Source organism: Mus musculus, chromosome 4 (genome assembly GCF_000001635.26).
Source record: "Mus musculus strain C57BL/6J chromosome 4, GRCm38.p6 C57BL/6J".
NCBI classification, from domain to species: domain Eukaryota; kingdom Metazoa; phylum Chordata; class Mammalia; order Rodentia; family Muridae; genus Mus; species Mus musculus.
The window spans coordinates 64,102,665-64,124,796 of record NC_000070.6 but is presented as its reverse complement, the minus strand read 5'-3'; the positions used below and the strand labels follow the sequence as shown (position 1 = coordinate 64,124,796).

General features: G+C 39.5%; 1 long non-coding RNA gene across 1 annotated transcript in view; it reads right to left on the bottom strand.

Annotated features, from left to right (window-relative positions):
* Window positions 1-22,132, bottom strand: part of 8030451A03Rik — a 163,826-nt gene that overhangs the window by 23,760 nt on the left and 117,934 nt on the right. Inside the window, exons 6-8 of the long non-coding RNA XR_881356.2 lie at window positions 7,258-7,331; window positions 2,974-3,100; window positions 141-317 (exon numbers count right to left, since the gene is read on the bottom strand). This is a non-coding gene — a long non-coding RNA (RIKEN cDNA 8030451A03 gene). The remainder of the gene's footprint in view (window positions 1-140; window positions 318-2,973; window positions 3,101-7,257; window positions 7,332-22,132) is intronic.

The following is a 22,132-nucleotide window of genomic DNA, read 5'->3' as shown; positions in this document are numbered from 1 at the left end:
TGCCAGATCTCTACCTCCTTCAAATGGAATTGAGCCCCAGACCTAATGGGAGGTAAAGTGAGGAACTGGAAGAGGGGGATCTAGTTAGCATTTTAAAGCTAATAAAAGAAGAAAAAGAAATCAAAACCAGGCATTTGTACTTTCTCTGATTGCAGACAAAGCATGACTTCATTTACAAGGTTGAAGAGTCTCTGTCTGCTATGACTCAATAGCATCCCTTGAGTCATGCCTTGGTTCCCTCTCTGCCCCAGTCTGTGCTCCCTCTGTGCCTCTGATGGATGTAAAAATCTCAACTTCCAAATCTCTTGTTTCAGGACCTATAAAAAATACCAAAGAAAATGTTATCAATTTTAAGATAACTGTTTAAAGCAAACAACTGAGAAACAGGAGTTCATTTTTTTTTCTCATCTAGAAATAGCCAGCAAACTCCTTCTCCAACATGGTTGGATATGTTTGATTTCCATCTGGTCTGAATGTTTTGTCATTCAACACTCATAAAAATTTTACTCTCCTCAAGGAAAGAATCACAAGGCTCCATGCATTCTTCTACCTCTCAAAATATACTTTCCTGTAATTAGTCCTTGACAAATTCAAGATGTACATGAGCTAAGAGGTATTTGTAATATAGTGGGGGGGGGGCAGAGTTGGAGACTTGGCTGAGAAACTAGAGAGTGTTCATTTGAATACCACATCTGAGCATCTCACTGGACGCTGGGAAATTTTCTGAGATGCACTTGATATCACATGTGGACTGTAGTGTGATTGTGTGTGTATGTGTGTGTGTGTTTCTGCTTCTATGCATTTGTGTGTTTTCTTTCATTTGCCAAGCAACAGACTTAAATGCTGAGCTCAGACTCCGATAAGCATAGCAATGCAGCTTCTCTATCTGCATTGGGCACAGCAGCTGCTTAACAAGCTGGTCATCCTTCTGTTCTCAGGCTCTGGGATTCTTTACATGCTCCCCAGATCAGACTGAGAAGAGGAAGCCCTGCTACGAGTGTCCTCCATTTTGCACCAAGCTCAAGAAAGCTGTCCAGACATGGTAAACTACAACTTCAGTAGTAATGTGCAACAGATCTTCAAGCCATTCCAGTCTTTTCTTCAAGCTCTGGCATATTCTCCCTGGATCTGTCTGGGTGCAAACTCCAGGGAAGTACATTGAATGAAGACCCATTGGGGCCCCCAATTGGAAGAAGCAGCTATAAAATCAGCTCTGCTAAGGATGGCTAGGTATTTCCCATCTCCATGTTTCAGTGTACTGCTCTGTATATGTAGAACTTATAATCCTGGTGCAGGCCTGATTCAGCAATGAATACAAGAACCCAAGGAGTAGGGTTAGGCTTTATCATCTGCACATCTTTTTATATGCGCAATGAATTATATTAGCAACAGTAATTTTAAAGTTGGGTGGGCCATTTCATCGATTTCACAAGACAGTGTTACTTTATACAAACAGAAATTACACTTCCAGCAAAATCTTGGTAGTGTATGCAATGGTGTCAGCATTTGGAGGCTGATTATGGGATGGATCTAGATGGATCTACATGGATCTGGCACTCTCTAGATGATCCATTCTTTCGTCTCAGCTCCAAACTTTGTCTCTGTAACTCCTTCCATGGGTGTTCTGTTTCCACTTCTAAGAAGGGGCAAAGTATCCACACTTTGGTCTTCATTCTTCTTGAGTTTCATGTGTTTTGCAAATTGTATCTTATATCTTGGGTATTCTAAGTTTCTGGGCTAATATCCACTTATCAGTGAGTACATATCAGGTGAGTTCTTTTGTGATTGGGTTACCTCACTCAGGATGATGCCCTCCAGCTCCATCCATTTGCCTAGGAATTTCATAAATTCATTCTTTTTAATAGCTGAGTAGTACTTCATTATGACCCTGATATAGCTGTCTCTTTTGAGGCTATTCTTGGGCCTAGCAAACACAGAAGTAGATGCTCACAGTCAGCTATTGGATGGATCACAGGGCCCCCAATGGAGGAGCTAGAGAAAATACCCAAAGAGCTAAAGGGATCTGCAACCCTTTAGGTGGAACAACAATATGAACTAACCAGTACCCCGGAGCTCGTGTCTCTAGCTGCATATGTATCAGAAGATGGCCTAGTTGTCCATCAGTGGAAAAAGAGGCACATTGGTCTTGCAAAATTTATATGCCTCAGTACAGGGAAACACCAGGGCCAAGAAGTGGGAGTGGGTGGGTAGGGGAGTTGGGGAGGAGGGTATGGGGGACTTTTGGGATAGCATTGGAAATGTAAATGAAGAAAATACCTAATAAAAAAGAAAAGAAATTACACTTCCAACAGATCCAAGTTCAATTTCAATTCACAAAACTCATGAGGCATTTTATAACCACCTATAACTCAATTTCCAAGGAGTCCACCAAAAAGAAATTACAATTGGTCATTCCTTATCACTGGATTTCTTTTCTTAGAATTAAGTCATTCCAAAATATTTTTAAAATAAAATTGTGGGACTATGAATCTAGCTTAGTTGGTAGAGGTCTATTTCTACATACATATATACATACATACAAACATACATACATACATACATACACACACACACATGAACATGAGCATGTGTTCGCACCCCATAGGACTATATGGTATACCTTAAGTATTCACATTACCAACAATCTTTAAGTAAAAATCGTTAACAAAATGAGAACAAAGAAAGTGTGAAATAGTTTATGGTAGGTAGACAAAGAAAGAATAATGACTGTGTATTAGTTATCTATTACCACATAATAAATTAACACAAACTAATAATGACAACCTAAAGGTAGTACATACTACCATTAGTACAAACATGGGAATTACAGCCTTCCCAGTGGCATACACAGTTGTAAGCATTTTTATCCCTCATGGTGCCTGAACATTATGAATTTGGGGTGATTCTGGCTAAACATTTTAAATCAGGTTTGTAGTAAAATTTTGTCCAAAACTATAGGCCTTCGCGACTCACCTTGGGCTAGATTCTACTGCCAAGATGCTTCACTCACGTGGTCCAGGAGCCATTGTTGACTGTTCCTCTCAGCACTGCTTGAGTGTCCTCATGGCATGTGAGCTCTTGAACTCTGAGGCAGAATTATCTAAAATACAAAGGTGGAAATAGCAATGCCGTGATGAATTCTCCTCAGAATTGACACACTATCAATATGTCCTTCCTAATTACTCATATAACTCAGTCTGCTGTAGCATGTATGGAGACTGAACATCGGGGAGAAGATGATCAAGCAAGAGTCCCCTTCCAGACTGACCATCACATTGTGACACAACTAATGAGAGAGGTTTTAGAAGATGCTGACTTAATCTAGAGTTCCAGTTCTACCAAGAAGGCACTGGAGGAAGAAAGAGTTACACACGGGGTCAGTTAAGATGTCTCAACACTGCCAAGGTTAGAGAGAGAGAGGATGCACAATTTCTGGTTCTAGGAAGACTGTCATTTCCACCTTTGTACCAATAGTGGTACTACCTTTAGGTTGTCAATTTCAAGGAGAAATCCAGCTTTCTTACTTTTTCATGCCAAAGCATTATATATCCCTAGCCTCCAAGGAATCTGCTGAGGCTGTTACCAGGCACTCAGACTCCCTACTTAGGGTTGAAGGCAAACAATATGGTCAATTCTAAAGACAAATTATGAAGCTGATATTAGAAGTCTTCTACTCCAGAGTTTACAATGACTATTCATCTGATAGATGGTATGTACTATGAAATACACTATAACAGTTTGTAACTACTCCTATTAATATATATTTGTTTATATAGATGGATATGTTATATATAAAGCCTCTGCTATAAAACAAATATAAATTTTTACTCCATGGGATTCTGGGTTCATCTGGGGACTACGTGAACCCTGAATATCTGTGGCATTTTTAGAGTTTTCTCTGTGCATATTTTGCTTTGAGTTCTATTCAGAGCATCCTTATCTTTGTGTTCTTACTAACAAATGATTAATTTTAAGTAATGACAAAAGATTTTTGAACCCTCATTTCTTGACTTTTATGAAATCACTATGTTGGCCTATACATAAATGGCAAATGTTTTTAACTACATTGCAAATAAAATGGTGAATAGCAAAGTAGGCAAAGTAGGATGGACAAAAATTTCAGCACACAAAAAAGCTTTCCATGAAAGATGATTTTAAAAGCCAGGCTACACAGCGGTTCTCGTGGTCAGTAATTAGACTGTGACTCCTTCAGCATAAACTGGCTATGTCCAGGGTCACTGCCAGTGTCCAAGTATACTCAACCAGAACTTCTTCACAGAGGAAAAAGGCAGATTGGATTCTCGAGAGCCTCTGAGTTCAGATAACATTTCCTTCTACCAATCTAAGGGACAGACAAGATCAAGATGGATGGAATCACCATGGACCCACAACCACTCCAGGCTTAGAGAGACCATGTAGCATGCCACACCTATACTACATGATAATGCAGAACTCTGGACATTATGATTCTCCTTCTTTGGATCACATCAGCTCCTCTGATGGGTACTGTTGTAGCTAAAACAATGTGTTCTCCCCTACCACATAAACGTCAGAGTGCCATCTGCACAGCAAGACAAAACAGAGCAAATGGCATATCATATTTTTCTTCACTCAGTCTCCTACTATTTGCCTGGTGTTTACAACGTGCTAGGTGTGATGTCTGAGGACTCAATGAGTAAGCTACAAGTCTTCTTACAGAGAAAATTAGTCATGTAGAAAGAATGATCAAAAGCAATTAGTAGGAAATGTTATAAGATGTTATATGGAAGTTGGGGTGTGAAAAAGACAGGTCACGGAGTGATGAATAAAGGAAAGGTGACACTGGGGGAGATGGCAGCCAGATTATTTGGGAAGAAGGAATTATCAGAAGGGGAGGGGAAAAGAGAAAGAGTATTGGAAGCAAATAATCAAAACAAATTATGAAAATCTTATAATAAACCCATTATGCTGCACTGAAGTGGTAATTTCTGGTTTTGTTGGAGACTGTTGTTTCATGTGATTTTTTTCTGGAAGTTGTCTTATGAGATGATAGTTTGATGAGGCAGAGATGTGAGAGGATATTTTGCTGAGGCAAACACTTGAGAGGATGCATGATGTTTGGAAAGGGTATCAGTATAACCCAACAGACAGTGGGCAATGCTCTAGCCCTGGTTCCCATTGCAACACGTTGATGATCTTTACCGATCTTTGCTTGTCGTGACTTCTTTTTTTTTTCCCGAGGAACTATTTGAGCATATATATTTAATGTATGTCTTACATATTCATTTTTATATGTGAAAGCCTATTTCTTATACGTAAGTGCACATACACATACATATTTCCCCCACATAGTATAGAAGGAAAGATTTAGTCTCCTGAATTTCTGCTTAAGTCTAGTAAAGTAAGGAAAACCTCAGTTTGAAGTGTTTCTGTTCACTCCCTTGCATACCTAGCACATGGAATAAACAAGTCATGTGCTTTTTCAAAGGCCAAAAGAACTTTCCTTGTCAATCCAAATATATTTTGTAAGACAATACAATTCCTCTAAAGAAAATGTATACTGTGCCTTTAAGAAGCCTGTTGCAGCCCCTGGTTCCAATGATAAGCTCTTATCCCAACTCTTCTTTGCGCCAAACAATTCTAATTTTCATTTAAACCTTTTCCTTGCAGAAGTTGGAAAACTAGATCTTATGGTGTAATTTTTAGCTCATATCTATTTCCTCTCTTTTGTTAAAAATGAAAACATTTTTATTATTGTTTGACAATCTTACATTTAGGTAACAAGTTTTAGCACTCTTGAAGCCCCATTTCCCTAGCTTATCCCTGCCTCTCTCTTGTTAAAACCCTTCTTCCCCACAAGTCCAACTCCATGCTCCCTTCTTGTCTATGAGTTTAATTGGAGTCTTTGTGACTTCTTAGAGAGAAAAGCACCAAAGAATTTCTCATGGTATTGTGGCTGCTTCTTGCTCATTCCATGGACTCATAGCAATTTGGCTTGGTGGAGACTCAAGGTTTCTTCTGAATTGAGCCATTGCTACTGATTATTAGTGTTTGTCCATTTAAGTGGACTGCCATTACTGATTTGTGTTTGGAACTGCCCCAAAGAACTATTTCAAAACACAGATATATGCTCCCAGTTTCCTATTAACCTTTATTTTCTCCTACCTCTAGTAGGTGGGCTAGAAGGGATGTTGAAGCATTTAGGAACCCTTATTAAAATTGACTTGAAAAATCTAAGCCTACACTGCACAATTAATATATGAACATATGTTTAAAGACATAAGTGAACAAAATTAAAGGATTAAATACAAGCAATCCAGAGAGGAGTGGCCATATATCAGATGGAAAAGGACTTGAATAAAAGCCTGGTGGTAGTGAAAAGAAGCACGGTGTGCTTGGAGAATTAAGAGCAGCTTTGTAGATGTGGGAGGCACAGATGAGTGAGTAAAGAACAGATAAGACATTTTCACTTATCCTAGGTTTAACAGGAAGCAAGGAAATCTCATAACATGGAGGTGACATGCATAGCAAAGTAGTCATACAGGGAACACTACCAAGACTGCCAGGTGGGAAACAAAGGGTAACATCCAGGCATGGTAGCATTGCTCCAACTCATAATACTAATGGATGGTAAATGCAGGAAAATTCAAATCTTAATATTGGCTTCTAACCTGGGATCCCATCTCTGAGTCTGAAAGGAGGAAAACATAATAAAGAACCTGTGGTAAGTGATGGGCTGGAACTAAAAGATGAGGGATGAGCTGTCAAGCTCTCTGGATTCCCAGCTCAACAGAATTGCTGCTTCTACAGGAACAGTGGCTTGTGGTGTTCACGCAACATGAAGTAGGCTGAAGACTAGAGGATGGCTCCCTCCTGTTCAAGAGGGACTGATCATTAAATGTTCTTCTTTTTGAAAATGAAGTCACCAGGTGAAAAAAGGTCTGAGTGTACAAAGCTGGCTCAGCCTCAGAGGTCAAGTTGAACCAAGCCAGATGTGCTCAAGTAAACAACATCACTACCTCCATGGAGCAGGGATTTCAAACAGTTGACATGAGTCACATCTCTGGATAGCAGCCTCAAAGCCCAATGCAAGAAAACACTTCAGAACTTCTCATAAAAGAAGAAATAATCAGACTAAAGAACACATCTTCCACTGAGAAATATCATACAAAACAAAAATAATCAAACATACAACATAGTTACTACTTAAGGAAGCTCACCATCTGAATAAAAGAAAAAGTGGAATTACAGTCACGTGAAAATCAAAGTAATAATCACCTGTCTAGTCAGCTACCATCAGAGGCTGGGTCTATGAGTTACAAATATAAGAAAGAAGAAAGTGTGCATCAGAACTAGGGAAAAGAGAAGAAAAACATAATGAGTATACAAAGAATATAATAAAAAGCACAAGTCCTAACTGTGCCCCTCAAACTCTCCCAATTAATGCTCACAATTGCTTTAATAAGTTATTTTGATTAATATATTTGTACATCTATCTATTTACTATGTATCTAATCTATCTTTCTATCATTACATATATCTATCTCCATATATATACATATTACATATATACACATGCACACATACATACATACATATATATATATATATATATATATGTTGAGATATATATATCAATATACCTTCTTACTAGTTTATTTTTTCTCATTTTTTAATTATTTTTCTTTTATTTACATTTCAAATGTTATCCCCTTTCCTAGTTTCCCCTCTGAAAATCTGCTATCCCCTCTTCCCCCCCCCCCCTTCTCCCCAACCCACCCACTCTCACTCCCTGGCCCTGGCATTCCCCTATACTGGGGCATAGATCCTTCACAGGACCAAGGTCCTATCCTCCCATTGATGACCAACTAGACCATCCTCTGCTACATATACAGCTAGAGCCATGACTCCCATCATGTGTTTTATTTGATTTGTGGTTTAGTCCCAGGGAGCTCTGGAGGGCACTGGTTAGTACGCATTGTTGTTCTTCCTTTGGGGCTGCAAACCCCTTCAGCTCCTTGGGTACTTTCTCTAGCTCCTTCATTGGGGACCCTGTGCTCTGTCCAATGGTTGGCTGTCAGCATCCACTTCTGTATTTGTCAGGCAATGGCAGAGCCTCTCAGGAGACAGCTATATCAGGCTCCTGTCAGCAAGCTCGTGTTGGCATCTGCAATAGTGTCTGGGTTTGGTGGTTGTATATGGGATGGATCCCCAGATGGGGCAGTCTCTGGATGGTCATCCCTTCAGTCTCTGCTCCAAACTTTGTCTCTGTAACTCTTTCCATGGGTATTTTGTTCCCCCTCCTAAGGAAGATCGATCTTACTAGTTTTCTTACAGCAAGACTGCACATCAGTAAGCTCATTTTCATTCATTTAATCACACGTTCTAAAAGCTCACATCAGTATATATAGAAAAATATCATATAGATAAGTCTAAAATATCTTTTTTGAATTTTATTTATTTATATCCTAAATGCTGGCCTCTCCTCATAGAGTCCCTACTGCAAAACCCCTCTCTTTGTCCTTTGAGAAGGTGGGCCCCTCCATGGGTATCCCCCACTTTGGTACATGAAGCCTCTGCAGGGTTAGGCACATTCTTTCCCACTGTGGCCAGACAAGGCAGCCCTATGTGCCCGGGGTGTCAGTCCAGTCTGTGTATGCTCTTTGGTTGATAGCTCAGTCTCTGAGACCTGTCAAGTGTCCAGGTTAGTTGACTCTGTTGAGTTAGTCTTCCTGTGGAGTTCCTATCCCCTTCAGGGCCTTCAACTCTTCCCACAACTCTCTCATAAAGTCCCTGTCCTCTCTCCAATGTTTAGCTGTGGGTCTCTACTTCTGTTTCAGTCAGCTGCTGGGTACAGCCTCTCAGAAGAGAGTTATGCTAGGCTCCTTCCTGTAGGCATAACAGAGTAGCATTAACAGTGTCCAAGACTGGTGGTTGCCTGTGGGATGGGTCTCAAATTGGGGCGGTTATTGGCTGGTTGTCCATTCCTTCAGCCTCTGCTCCATCTTTGTGCCTGCATTGCTTTTATACAGAACAAATTTTGGGTCATAAGTTTTGTGTGTGAGTTTGTGTCCTTATCCCTCTACAGGGGGCCATCCTTACTACAGAAGGTAACCTCTTCTAGTTTCATGTCCTCACTGTTAGGGTTCTTAGATAAGATCACCCGAATTGACTCCTAAGAACCTATCCCAGGTCTCTGGAGCTTCCTAGAGATTCCCCGCACACCTAGACCCTAGGCAGCTGCAGTTATCCCTGTGGCTCTCTCTCCCTACACCTGTTTGTGAGCCCCCCTTTCCCTTCCTATCTCCTCTCTCACTCAGTTTGCTTTCTTTCTCTGCCTCCTATGACTTTTTATATTCCCTTCTAAGTGAGATTCAAGCATCGTTGTTTGTGCCTTCCTTCCTGCTTAACTTCCTTGGGTCTGTGGGGTATGAGTGTTCTACCTCAAATTTATTGATACAGGAGACAATTTCCTGAACAGGACACCAGTGGATCTGACTCTAGGATCAACAATTGATAAATGGGACCTCATGAAACTGAAAAACTTCTGTAATGTAAAGGACACTGTCAATAGGACAAAATAGCATTCTATAGGATGGAAAATGATCTTCACTTACCCTACATACAACAGAGGGCTTATATTCCAAATACATAAAGAACCCAAGAAATTAAACTCCAACAAACCAAATAACCCAATTTAAAAATGGGGTACAGAGCTAAAAAGAGAATTCTCAACAAAGGAATCTCAAACGATAAGGAAGCACTTAAAGAAATATTCAACATCCTTAGTCATCAGAAAAGTGCAAATCAAAATGGCCCTGAGGTTCCACCTTATACCAATCAAAAAAACTAAGATTAAATGAAAAAAAAAAAAAAAAACCTCCAGGAACAGCACTTGCTGGGAGGATGTGGAAAAAGGAGAATGCTCCACCACTGCTGCTGAGATTGCAAACTTGAACAACTGCTCTGAAAATCAATCTATAAAATTTTCAGAAAATTGGAAATAGTTCTACCTGAAAACCCAGCTATATAGCTCCTGGGCATATGCCCAGAAGATACTCCACCATACCAAAAGAACACATGTTCCACTATGTTCATATTTATTTGTAATAGCCAGAAACTGGAAATAACCCAGATGTCCCTCAACCAAAGAATGAATATAGAAAATGTGGTTCAACAGCGCCTGCCCCAATCCAATCGCGCGGAACCTGAGACTGGGGTACATAGGGAAGCAGGCTACCCGGGCCTGATCTGGGGCACAAGTCCCTTCCGCTCGACTCGAGCCCCGGGCTACCTTGCCAGCAGAGTCTTGCCCAACACCCGCAAGGGCCCACACGGGACTCCCCACGAGATCCTAAGACCTCTGGTGAGTGGAACACAGCGCCTGCCCCAATCCAATCGCACATAAGCTGAGACTGCGGTACATAGGGAAGCAGGCTACCCGGGTCTGATCTGGGGCACAAGTCCCTTCCGCTCCACTCGAGCCCCGGGATACCTTGCCAGCGGAGTCGCCTGACACCTGCAAGTGCCCACACAGGATTCCACACGAGATCCTAAGACCTCTAGTGAGTGGAACACAACTTCTGCCAGGAGTCTGGTTCGAACACCAGATATCTGGGTACCTGCCCTGCAAGAAGAGAGCTTGCCTGCAGAGAATACTCTGCCCACTGAAACTAAGGAGAGTGCTACCCTCCAGGTCTGCTTATAGAGGCTAACAGAGTCACCTGAAGAACAAGCTCTTAACAGTGACAACTAAAACAGCTAGCTTCAGAGATTACCAGATGGCGAAAGGCAAACGTAAGAATCCTACTAACAGAAATCAAGACCACTCACCATCATCAGAACACAGCACTCCCACCCCACCTAGTCCTGGGCACCCCAACACAACTGAAAATCTAGACCCAGATTTAAAAACATTTCTCATGATGATGATAGAGGACATCAAGAAGGACTTTCATAAGTCACTTAAAGAATTACAGGAGAGCACTGCTAAAGAGTTACAGGCCCTTACAGAAAAGCAGGAAAACACAGCCAAACAGGTAGAAATCATTAAAGAAAACCAGGAAGACACATCCAAACAGGTGATGGAAATGAACAAAACCATATTAGAACTAAAAGGGGAAGTAGACACAATAAAGAAAACCCAAAGCGAGGCAACGCTGGAGATAGAAACCCTAGGAAAGAGATCTGGAACCATAGATGCGAGCATCAGCAACAGAATACAAGAAATGGAAGAGAGAATCTCAGGTGCAGAAGATTCCATAGAGAACATCGACACAACAGTCAAAGAAAATACAAAATGCAAAAGGATCCTAACTCAAAACATCCAGGTAATGCAGGACACAATGAGAAGACCAAACCTACGGATAATAGGAATTGATGAGAATGAAGATTTTCAACTTAAAGGGCCAGCTAATATCTTCAACAAAATAATAGAAGAAAACTTCCCAAACATAAAAAAAGAGATGCCCATGATCATACAAGAAGCCTACAGAACTCCAAATAGACTGGACCAGAAAAGAAATTCCTCCCGACGCATAATAATCAGAACAACAAATGCACTAAATAAAGATAGAATATTAAAAGCAGTAAGGGAGAAAGGTCAAGTAACATATAAAGGCAAGCCTATCAGAATTACACCAGATTTTTCACCAGAGACTATGAAAGCCAGAAGAGCCTGGACAGATGTTATACAGACACTAAGAGAACACAAATTCCAGCCCAGGCTACTATACCCGGCCAAACTCTCAATTACCATAGATGGAGAAACCAAAGTATTCCACGACAAAAACAAATTCACACATTATCTTTCCACGAATCCAGCCCTTCAAAGGATAATAACAGAAAAGAAGCAATACAAGGACGGAAATCACGCCCTAGAACAACCAAGAAAGTAATCATTCAACAAACCAAAAAGAAGACAGCCACAAGAACAGAATGCCAACTCTAACAACAAAAATAAAAGGAAGCAACAATTACTTTTCCTTAATATCTCTTAATATCAATGGACTCAATTCCCCAATAAAAAGAAATAGACTTACAGACTGGCTACACAAACAGGACCCAACATTCTGCTGCTTACAGGAAACCCATCTCAGGGAAAAAGACAGACACTACCTCAGAGTGAAAGGCTGGAAAACAATTTTCCAAGCAAATGGACTGAAGAAACAAGCTGGAGTAGCCATTTTAATATCGGATAAAATCGACTTCCAACCCAAAGTTATCAAAAAAGACAAGGAGGGACACTTCATACTCATCAAAGGTAAAATCCTCCAAGAGGAACTCTCAATTCTGAATATCTACGCACCAAATGCAAGGGCAGCCACATTCATTAGAGACACTTTAGTAAAGCTCAAAGCATACATTGCACCTCACACAATAAGAGTGGGAGACTTCAACACACCACTTTCTTCAAAGGACAGATCATGGAAACAGAAACTAAACAGGGACACAGTGAAACTAACAGAAGTTATGAAACAAATGGACCTGACAGATATCTACAGAACATTTTATCCTAAAACAAAAGGATATACCTTCTTCTCAGCACCTCACGGACCTTCTCCAAAATTGACCATATAATTGGTCACAAAACAGGCCTCAATAGATACAAAAATATAGAAATTGTCCCATGTATCCTATCAGACCACCATGGCCTAAGACTGATCTTCAATAAAAACATAAATAATGGAAAGCCAACATTCACGTGGAAACTGAATAACACTCTTCTCAATGATACCTTGGTCAAGGAAGGAATAAAGAAGGAAATTAAAGACTTTTTAGAGTTTAATGAAAATGAAGCCACAACGTACCCAAACCTATGGGACACAATGAAAGCATTTCTAAGAGGGAAACTCATAGCTCTGAGTGCCTCCAAGAAGAAACGGGAGACAGCACATACTAGCAGCTTGACAACACATCTAAAAGCCCTAGAAAAAAAGGAAGTAAATTCACCCAAGAGGAGTAGACGGCAGGAAATAATCAAACTCAGGGGTGAAATCAACCAAGTGGAAACAAGAAGAACTATTCAAAGAATTAACCAAACGAGGAGTTGGTTCTTTGAGAAAATCAACAAGATAGATAAACCCTTAGCTAGACTCACTAAAGGGCACAGGGACAAAATCCTAATTAACAAAATCAGAAATGAAAAGGGAGACATAACAACAGATCCTGAAGAAATCCATAACACCATCAGATCCTTCTACAAAAGGCTATACTCAACAAAACTGGAAAACCTGGACGAAATGGACAAATTTCTGGACAGATACCAGGTACCAAAGTTGAATCAGGATCAAGTTGATCATCTAAACAGTCCCATATCACCTAAAGAAATAGAAGCAGTTATTAATAGTCTCCCAACCAAAAAAAGCCCAGGACCAGATGGGTTTAGTGCAGAGTTCTATCAGACCTTCAAAGAAGATCTAATTCCAGTTCTGCACAAACTATTTCACAAAATAGAAGTAGAAGGTACTCTACCCAACTCATTTTATGAAGCCACTATTACTCTGATACCTAAACCACAGAAAGACCCAACAAAGATAGAGAACTTCAGACCAATTTCTCTTATGAATATCGATGCAAAAATCCTCAATAAAATTCTTGCTAACCGAATCCAAGAACACATTAAAGCAATCATCCATCCTGACCAAGTAGGTTTTATTCCAGGGATGCAGGGATGGTTTAATATACGAAAATCCATCAATGTAATCCATTATATAAACAAACTCAAAGACAAAAACCACATGATCATCTCGTTAGATGCAGAAAAAGCATTTGACAAGATCCAACACCCATTCATGATAAAAGTTTTGGAAAGATCAGGAATTCAAGGCCCATACCTAAACATGATAAAAGCAATCTACAGCAAACCAGTAGCCAACATCAAAGAAAATGGAGAGAAGCTGGAAGCAATCCCACTAAAATCAGGGACTAGACAAGGCTGCCCACTTTCTCCCTACCTTTTCAACATAGTACTTGAAGTATTAGCCAGAGCAATTCGACAACAAAAGGAGATCAAGGGGATACAAATTGGAAAAGAGGAAGTCAAAATATCACTTTTTGCAGATGATATGATAGTATATATAAGTGACCCTAAAAATTCTACCAGAGAACTCCTAAACATGATAAACAGCTTCGGTGAAGTAGCTGGATATAAAATAAACTCAAACAAGTCAATGGCCTTTCTCTATACAAAGAATAAACAGGCTGAGAAAGAAATTAGGGAAACAACACCCTTCTCAATAGTCACAAATAATATAAAATATCTTGGCGTGACTCTAACTAAGGAAGTGAAAGATCTGTATGATAAAAACTTCAAATCTCTGAAGAAAGAAATTAAGGAAGATCTCAGAAGATGGAAAGATCTCCCATGCTCATGGATTGGCAGGATCAACATTGTAAAAATGGCTATCTTGCCAAAAGCAATCTACAGATTCAATGCAATCCCCATCAAAATTCCAACTCAATTCTTCAACGAATTGGAAGGAGCAATTTGCAAATTTGTCTGGAATAACAAAAAACCTAGGATAGCAAAAAGTCTTCTCAAGGATAAAAGAACTTCTGGCGGAATCACCATGCCAGACCTAAAGCTTTACTACAGAGCAATTGTGATAAAAACTGCATGGTACTGGTATAGAGACAGACAAGTAGACCAATGGAATAGAATTGAAGACCCAGAAATGAACCCACACACCTATGGTCACTTGATCTTCGACAAGGGAGCTAAAACCATCCAGTGGAAGAAAGACAGCATTTTCAACAATTGGTGCTGGCACAACTGGTTGTTATCGTGTAGAAGAATGCGAATCGATCCATACTTATCTCCTTGTACTAAGGTCAAATCTAAGTGGATCAAGGAACTTCACATAAAACCAGAGACACTGAAACTTATAGAGGAGAAAGTGGGGAAAAGCCTTGAAGATATGGGCACAGGGGAAAAATTCCTGAACAGAACAGCAATGGCTTGTGCTGTAAGATCGAGAATTGATAAATGGGACCTAATGAAACTCCAAAGTTTCTGCAAGGCAAAAGACACCGTCAATAAGACAAAAAGACCACCAACAGATTGGGAAAGGATCTTTACCTATCCTAAATCAGATAGGGGACTAATATCCAACATATATAAAGAACTCAAGAAGGTGGACTTCAGAAAATCAAACAACCCCATTAAAAAATGGGGCTCAGAACTGAACAAAGAATTCTCACCTGAGGAATACCGAATGGTAGAGAAGCACCTGAAAAAATGTTCAACATCCTTAATCATCAGGGAAATACAAATCAAAACAACCCTGAGATTCCACCTCACACCAGTCAGAATGGCTAAGATAAAAAATTCAGGTGACAGCAGATGCTGGCATGGATGTGGAGAAAGAGGAACACTCCTCCATTGTTGGTGGGAGTGCATGCTTGTACAACCACTCTGGAAATCAGTCTGGCAGTTCCTCAGAAAACTGGACATAGTACTACCGGAGGATCCAGCAATACCTCTCCTGGGCATATATCCAGAAGATGCCCCAACTGGTAAGAAGGACACATGCTCCACTATGTTCATAGCAGCCTTATTTATAATAGCCAGAAGCTGGAAAGAACCTAGATGCCCCTCAACAGAGGAATGGATACAGAAAATGTGGTACATCTACACAATGGAGTACTACTCAGCTATTAAAAAGAATGAATTTATGAAATTCCTAGCCAAATGGATGGACCTGGAGGGCATCATCCTGAGTGAGGTAACACATTCACAAAGAAACTCACACAATATGTACTCACTGATAAGTGGATATTAGCCCCAAACCTAGGATACCCAAGATATAAGATATAATTTGCTAAACACATGAAACTCAAGAAGAATGAAGACTGAAGTGTGGACACTATGCCCCTCCTTAGATTTGGGAACAAAACACCCATGGAAGGAGTTACAGAGACAAAGTTTGGAGCTGAGATGAAAGGATGGACCATGTAGAGACTGCCATATCCAGGGATCCACCCCATAATCAGCATCCAAACGCTGACACCATTGCATACACTAGCAAGATTTTATTGAAAGGACCCAGATGTAGCTGTCTCTTGTGAGACTATGCCGGGGCCTAGCAAACACAGAAGTGGATGCTCACAGTCAGCTAATGGATGGATCATAGGGCTCCCAATGGAGGAGCTAGAGAATGTAGCAAAGGAGCTAAAGGGATCTGCAACCCTATAGGTGGAACAACATTATGAACTAACCAGTACCCCGGAGCTCTTGACTCTAGCTGCATATATATCAAAAGATGGCCTAGTCGGCCATCACTGGAAAGAGAGGCCCATTGGACTTGCAAACTTTATATGCCCCAGTACAGGGGAACACCAGGGCCATAAAGGGGGAGTGGGTGGGCAGGGGAGTGGGGGTGGGTGGATATGGGGGACTTTTGGTATAGCATTGGAAATGTAAATGAGCTAAATACCTAATAAAAATGGAAAAAAAAAGAAAATGTGGTTCACTTACACAGTTGAATCCCATTCAGCTATTAAAAACAAGATCATGACTTTTTCAGGCAAATAGATGGAAGTAGAAATTATCATCTTGAGTGAGGTAACCCAGACCCAAAAGGACATGCATGATATGTACTCACTTTTAATTGGATATTTGCATCATCTTTCTTTTTGTATTCAGAACTCTTCCCATGTCTATTGAGTTTTAGTTCAGAGTTTATGGCCTGTAATTTCCAATAGATAATGGTACCTGCTATGTTCAAGGGCACCATGGCCTCCCATGTATGTAAATGTGATGTCAATTCCACGGTTTTCTAAGTCATTGCCTATCCACTTACATTATTGATACTCTTTTCAATGGTGAATCATTCTATGACCTTACTGAAGATTTATAGAGGTATATAGTTCACTTAAACACCTTAGAATACATTTTCAGGGCTGATATTTAGCACTGAACAACCAACCGGTGTGCTCCTCCCTGGGGTAGAACACCTCTCCCCCTCCCAGCTTTCTTCAGATACCTATAATTCTTTGCATAGGGTGAGGCCTCCTGGGCTCCTCCCAGTACACTTTGGTATGTCATTGGTATCATTACAATGTCAAAAATAAATAAAGCAAGCAAGTAAGCAAGCCAACAAACACACAAGAGATCAGAGCATCAGCAGTTAATTCTAGACTCCATATGCAGTATTATCACATCTGAAAGCAATATGATAGCTGCAAGATGCACAGCAATTCCAAAGAACCACAAAATTAAAGGACTGTTAACCTTATAATGATGATAAATAGTGCAAATTGGAAATTTTTCCTAAACCTGCCATATTAGAAGTTGAAGATTAAAACAGTCATATGTATAAATAATGATTATCAAAAATATGATCCAAATATTGTTCCTTTATTTTTATTAAAACTTATTGAGCATTTAATATGGAGTAGGCTCTATTTTAACAACACACATGCACATGCACATGCACACATGCACATACACATTTATTTAATGCTCACAACATTTTTCTGAGATGAGCATTATTATCATCATTTTATAAATATAATGTTTAATTACAGAGGGCTTAAATGATCTAGCTCAAATCATACAGCTTTGAATGACCGATAGAGTGTGGCCTTCTGGGCTTCTCCTAGGACACTAAACTTAAGCCTACTGTATTGTTAGCCCCTGTTCTTCATGGCCTATCTAGTGATGTGACACACTGTAGGAACAGTTACTGGGTGGAACCCAGTAGAATCTGGGTGGAACCAAGATGCTCACTTTCCCCCCACTCTTCCCTACTATTTTCCTATGTATTTTCCATGATCTATGGCCAATTAATAAATACATACAATCAATTTTATAAAAACAGGGAAATGAGGTAAACTGGCTTTAAAAAAAAAGACCACATGACTAGGAAGTTTTTATTGTAACTAAAAAAGAAAAAAAATCATGTTACTAGTTCAAATTTAAATCACTTACTAGTTCCAGAAAATGGAACTATATAGAATAAAAGTAAAATCCCGTTTGTTACAGTGGAAACCTTCCAAGGCCTCTCTAAATATTTAGCAAACTTTTTCTCAAAGAAAAGTTTAAGAATTGTTAAAAGACATAAAAGAAATAGAGCAAATATAAATGGAAAAAAAAAAGAAACTCATTGAAAAAGAGATTCTTGTTCTTCAATGAAAGAACAGCCAGGGTTTAGTTTAGTTTTCCTTTTCTTGCAATTTCAGCTAAAATCCCAGAAAAGGTTTTATTGAAAGACCAATCAGTATTTCTGTTTAGCAAATAGACTAAAGCATAATAGAAAGATTTGAGAAAAAAGTGTACCAAGACTAGATATCAAGTCTCATCATAGCACTTCATGTAAGATAATATGCTATTGATATAAAAAGAAAGAGATCAGTATAATAGAATCAAGCACTTTGAAAGAGACTTGTGGAAAACTGGCATTATCTGTTGTTCAGTGGTAAGTCAACACTGAAAGAACATGCTTTTTTTTAAACAAATTGGACAGGGGCAATTGACTTTCCATATGGAACCAAAACACAGTTAGAACACAGCTTTAGTGAAAAATAAATTCCAGAAAAATTGAAGGCTATAACATAAACATAAAAAGTCAGTTTTCTACTTTGTTCCCCCTTCTAAGTAGAATTGAAGCATCCTCACTTGGGCCTTCCTTCTTATTAAACTTTTTATGGTAGCCAGGCAATGGTGGCACATGCCTTTAATCCCAGCAGTTGGGAGGCAGAGGCAGGTGGATTTCTGAGTTCAAGGCCAGCCTGGTCCAGGGCAGTCAAGGCTACACAGAGGAACCCTGTCTCAAAAACAAAAAGAAAAACAAACAAAAAAACATAAAACAATAGGTTAATCATAAAATCCCTAAATTCATGCTTTGTTTTATAGTTTGAGGTGCAGAGGTATCCTTTCAGTTCCAGTGTTCTTTCTCTGAATGCCAATTTTCGTGTGTGTGTGTGTGTGTGTGTGTGTGTGTGTGTGTGTGTGTATGTGTGTGTGTGCATGTGCACATGTGTGTATGCAGATTAAATAGGGTGGCTTATATCCTGGTCATGAAACCAGAGGAGTAGATGCAATTTAAAAACTAACAAGAGCATCAAAGTGATTTTAACCTGTAAAAAAAATAAAAATAAAAAACAAAACAAAAATACTTCTTAAGGTCTGTGAGTTGTATCATGGGTATTCTTTAAGGTCTGTGGGTTGTATCATGGGTATTCTGTACTTTTTGGCTAATATCCACTTATCAGTGAGTACATACCATGCATGACCTTTGGGGTCTGGATTAACTCACTCAGGATGATATTTTCTAGCTGCATTCATTTGTCTGCAAAACTTATGATGTCCTCATTTTTATTATCTGAATAGTATTCTATTGTGTAAATGAACCATGTTTTCTGTATCCATTCTTAAGTTGTGGGACATCTGGGATGCCTCCACCTTCTGGCAATTATGAATAAGGCTGCTATGAACATAGTGAAGCATGTGTCCTTGTGTTATGATGAAGCATTTGTGTGTGTGTGTGTGTGTGTGTGTGTGTGTGTGTATCCCCAGGAGCTGTATAGCTGTGTCTTCAGGTAAAACTATTTCCAATTTTCTGAAAAACTGCCACATTGATTTCCAGAGTGGTTTTATCAGTTTGTAATCCCAACAATGGAGGAGTGTTCTCCTTTCTCTACATCCTCCCAGCATGTGCAGACTGCCAGTTAGACCAGTACCATTTGTTAAAGATGCTTTCTTTTTTCCATTGTATGGGTTTTATTTCTTTATTAAGTGTTCTCCTAAGTGTGTCAGTTTATTTCTGGGTCTTCAATTCTATGCCATTGATCAACCTGTCTGCCTTTGTACCAATATCATGTGGTTTTATCACTATTTTTCTGTAGTAGAGTTTGAGGTCAGGGATGGTGATTCCCCCAGAAATCCTTTGACTGTTGAAAGTTGTTTTGGATACCCTGGGGTCTTTTTGGTTTCTCACATGAAGTTGAGAATTTCTTTTTCCATGTCTGTGAAGAACTGTGTTGTATTTTGATGGGGATTGCATTGAATCTGTGAATTGTTTTTGATAAAATGGCCTTTTTCACTGTTAATCCTACTGATCAATGAGCACGGGAGATCTTTCCATCTTCTGATGTCTTCTTTGATTTCTTTCTTCAGGGATTTGAAGTTCTTGTCATACAGATCTTTTACTTGCTTGGTTAGAGTTACACAAAGATGTTTTATATTATTTGTCGCTATTCTCAGCTCATTTATCATTTGTATAAAGGAGGACAACAGGTTTGTTTGAGTTAATTTTATATCTAGCCACTTTGCTGAAGTTGTTTATCAACTGTAGGAGTTCTTTGATAGACTCCTTAGTGTTGCTTATATATACTATCATATCATCTACAAATAGTGGTACCTTGATTTCTTCCTTTCCAATCTATAACCACTTGATCTCCTTTTGTTGTCTAATTGCTCTAACTAGAACTTCAAGTGCTATATTGAATAGATAGGGAGTGACTGAGCAGGCATGTCCCTATTTTTAGTGGGATTGCTTCAAGTTTCTTTCCATTTAATTTGATCCGGGCTGTTGGTTTTCTGTATATTGCTTTTATTATGTTTCATTGTATGTCATGAGTCCTGATCATTCAAAGACTTTTAACATGAAGGTGTGTTAGATTTTGTCAAAGGCTTTCTTGGAATCTAATAAGATGATCATGTGACTTCCTTTTTGGAGATTTTTATATAACGGCTTGTGTTGATGGATTTTCATACATTGAACCATCCCTGCATCCCTGGGATGGAGCTTACTTGATCATGGTGAACAATATTTTTTATTTGTTTTTGGATTCAGCTTGTGAAATTTTTATTGAGTATTTTTGTATCAATATTCATATGTGAAATTAAAGTAATCAGGGAAGGCAGAGGAAATGAGACATCTCGGTGGGGTTGGTGGGAAGAAAAGGAGATCATAATCAGGTATGGAGGAAGAAAGGAGAGAAACCCAGAGGGCCAAGAGAATGAATGGAAATATACAACTGCTCGGGCAGGGGGTACCTCTAGAAAGCCCTAGAGGCCTGGGATGTGACATGCTCCCAGGACTCAGTGGGAGTGACCTTAGTTGAAATGCCCAACAATGGAGAGATGGAACCTGAAGAGACCACCTCCAGTAGATAGTCAGGGCCCCAAGTGGAGTGATGGGGTTACCAATCCATGTTCAAAATTTTTGACCCAGAATCGTTCCTGTCTAAAAGAAATGCAGGGACAAAAAAAAAAAATGTGGAGCAGAAACTGAAGGAAAAGCTGACTTGTGACCAGCCCAACTTGGGATTATCCTATGGGCTGGCCCCAAACACTGATGCTATTACTAATGCTATATTGTGCTTGCAGACAGAAGCCTAACATGGCTATCCTCTAAGAGGCTCTACCAACAGCTGATTGAGACAGATGCAGATACTTTCAGCCAACCACTGGATTGAGGTTAGGAACCCAGTGGGAGCTGAAGAAGAGTGAAACTCCATAGGAAGAACAAAAATATCAACTAACCCAGACCCCTCAGAGTTCCCAGAGACTGAGCCACCAACCAAGGAGCATACATGGGCTGGTTCATGGCCCTGACACATATGTAGCAGAGGACTGCATTGTCTGGTTTCAGTGGGAAAGTATGTGCATAATTCTGTAGAAATTTAATGACCCAGGGAAAGGGGAAGTGGAAAAGGGGGTACCCTCTCAGAAGAGGAGAGGTAAAGGGAAGGGGGAAGGGGGAAGAACTTTGATAGCAGGGAACTGGGTGGGGAGGCAACATTCTGGGTGTAAATAAATAAAATAATTTAAAGTTAATTTTAAAAAGCTAATTTTCTAAAATTTTTAGAAAAATGACAAACAAAATCCTTTGAAACCAGAATGAAGGATTTATTGAATCATGTACTAATGATAAAACTAAAAACATAAACTTCGCTTTTATATTCTTTAATAGTTTTGTACATGTTAACAAAATGAAATATAATTATAAACATATTCATTTTACTATTCCAACTCCTCCTGTAACCTCTAATTCATCTCTTACCAAACTTCATCATCCTTATTTCTCCTCCTATTCCTATTCTTCTTACTTCTCTTCCTCTTCCCCCTCTTCTTTATTCTCTTTCCTTCTCTCCTCCTCCCCTTCCTTCTGTGTATATACAATCCCCTATATCCCACTTGTGTTGT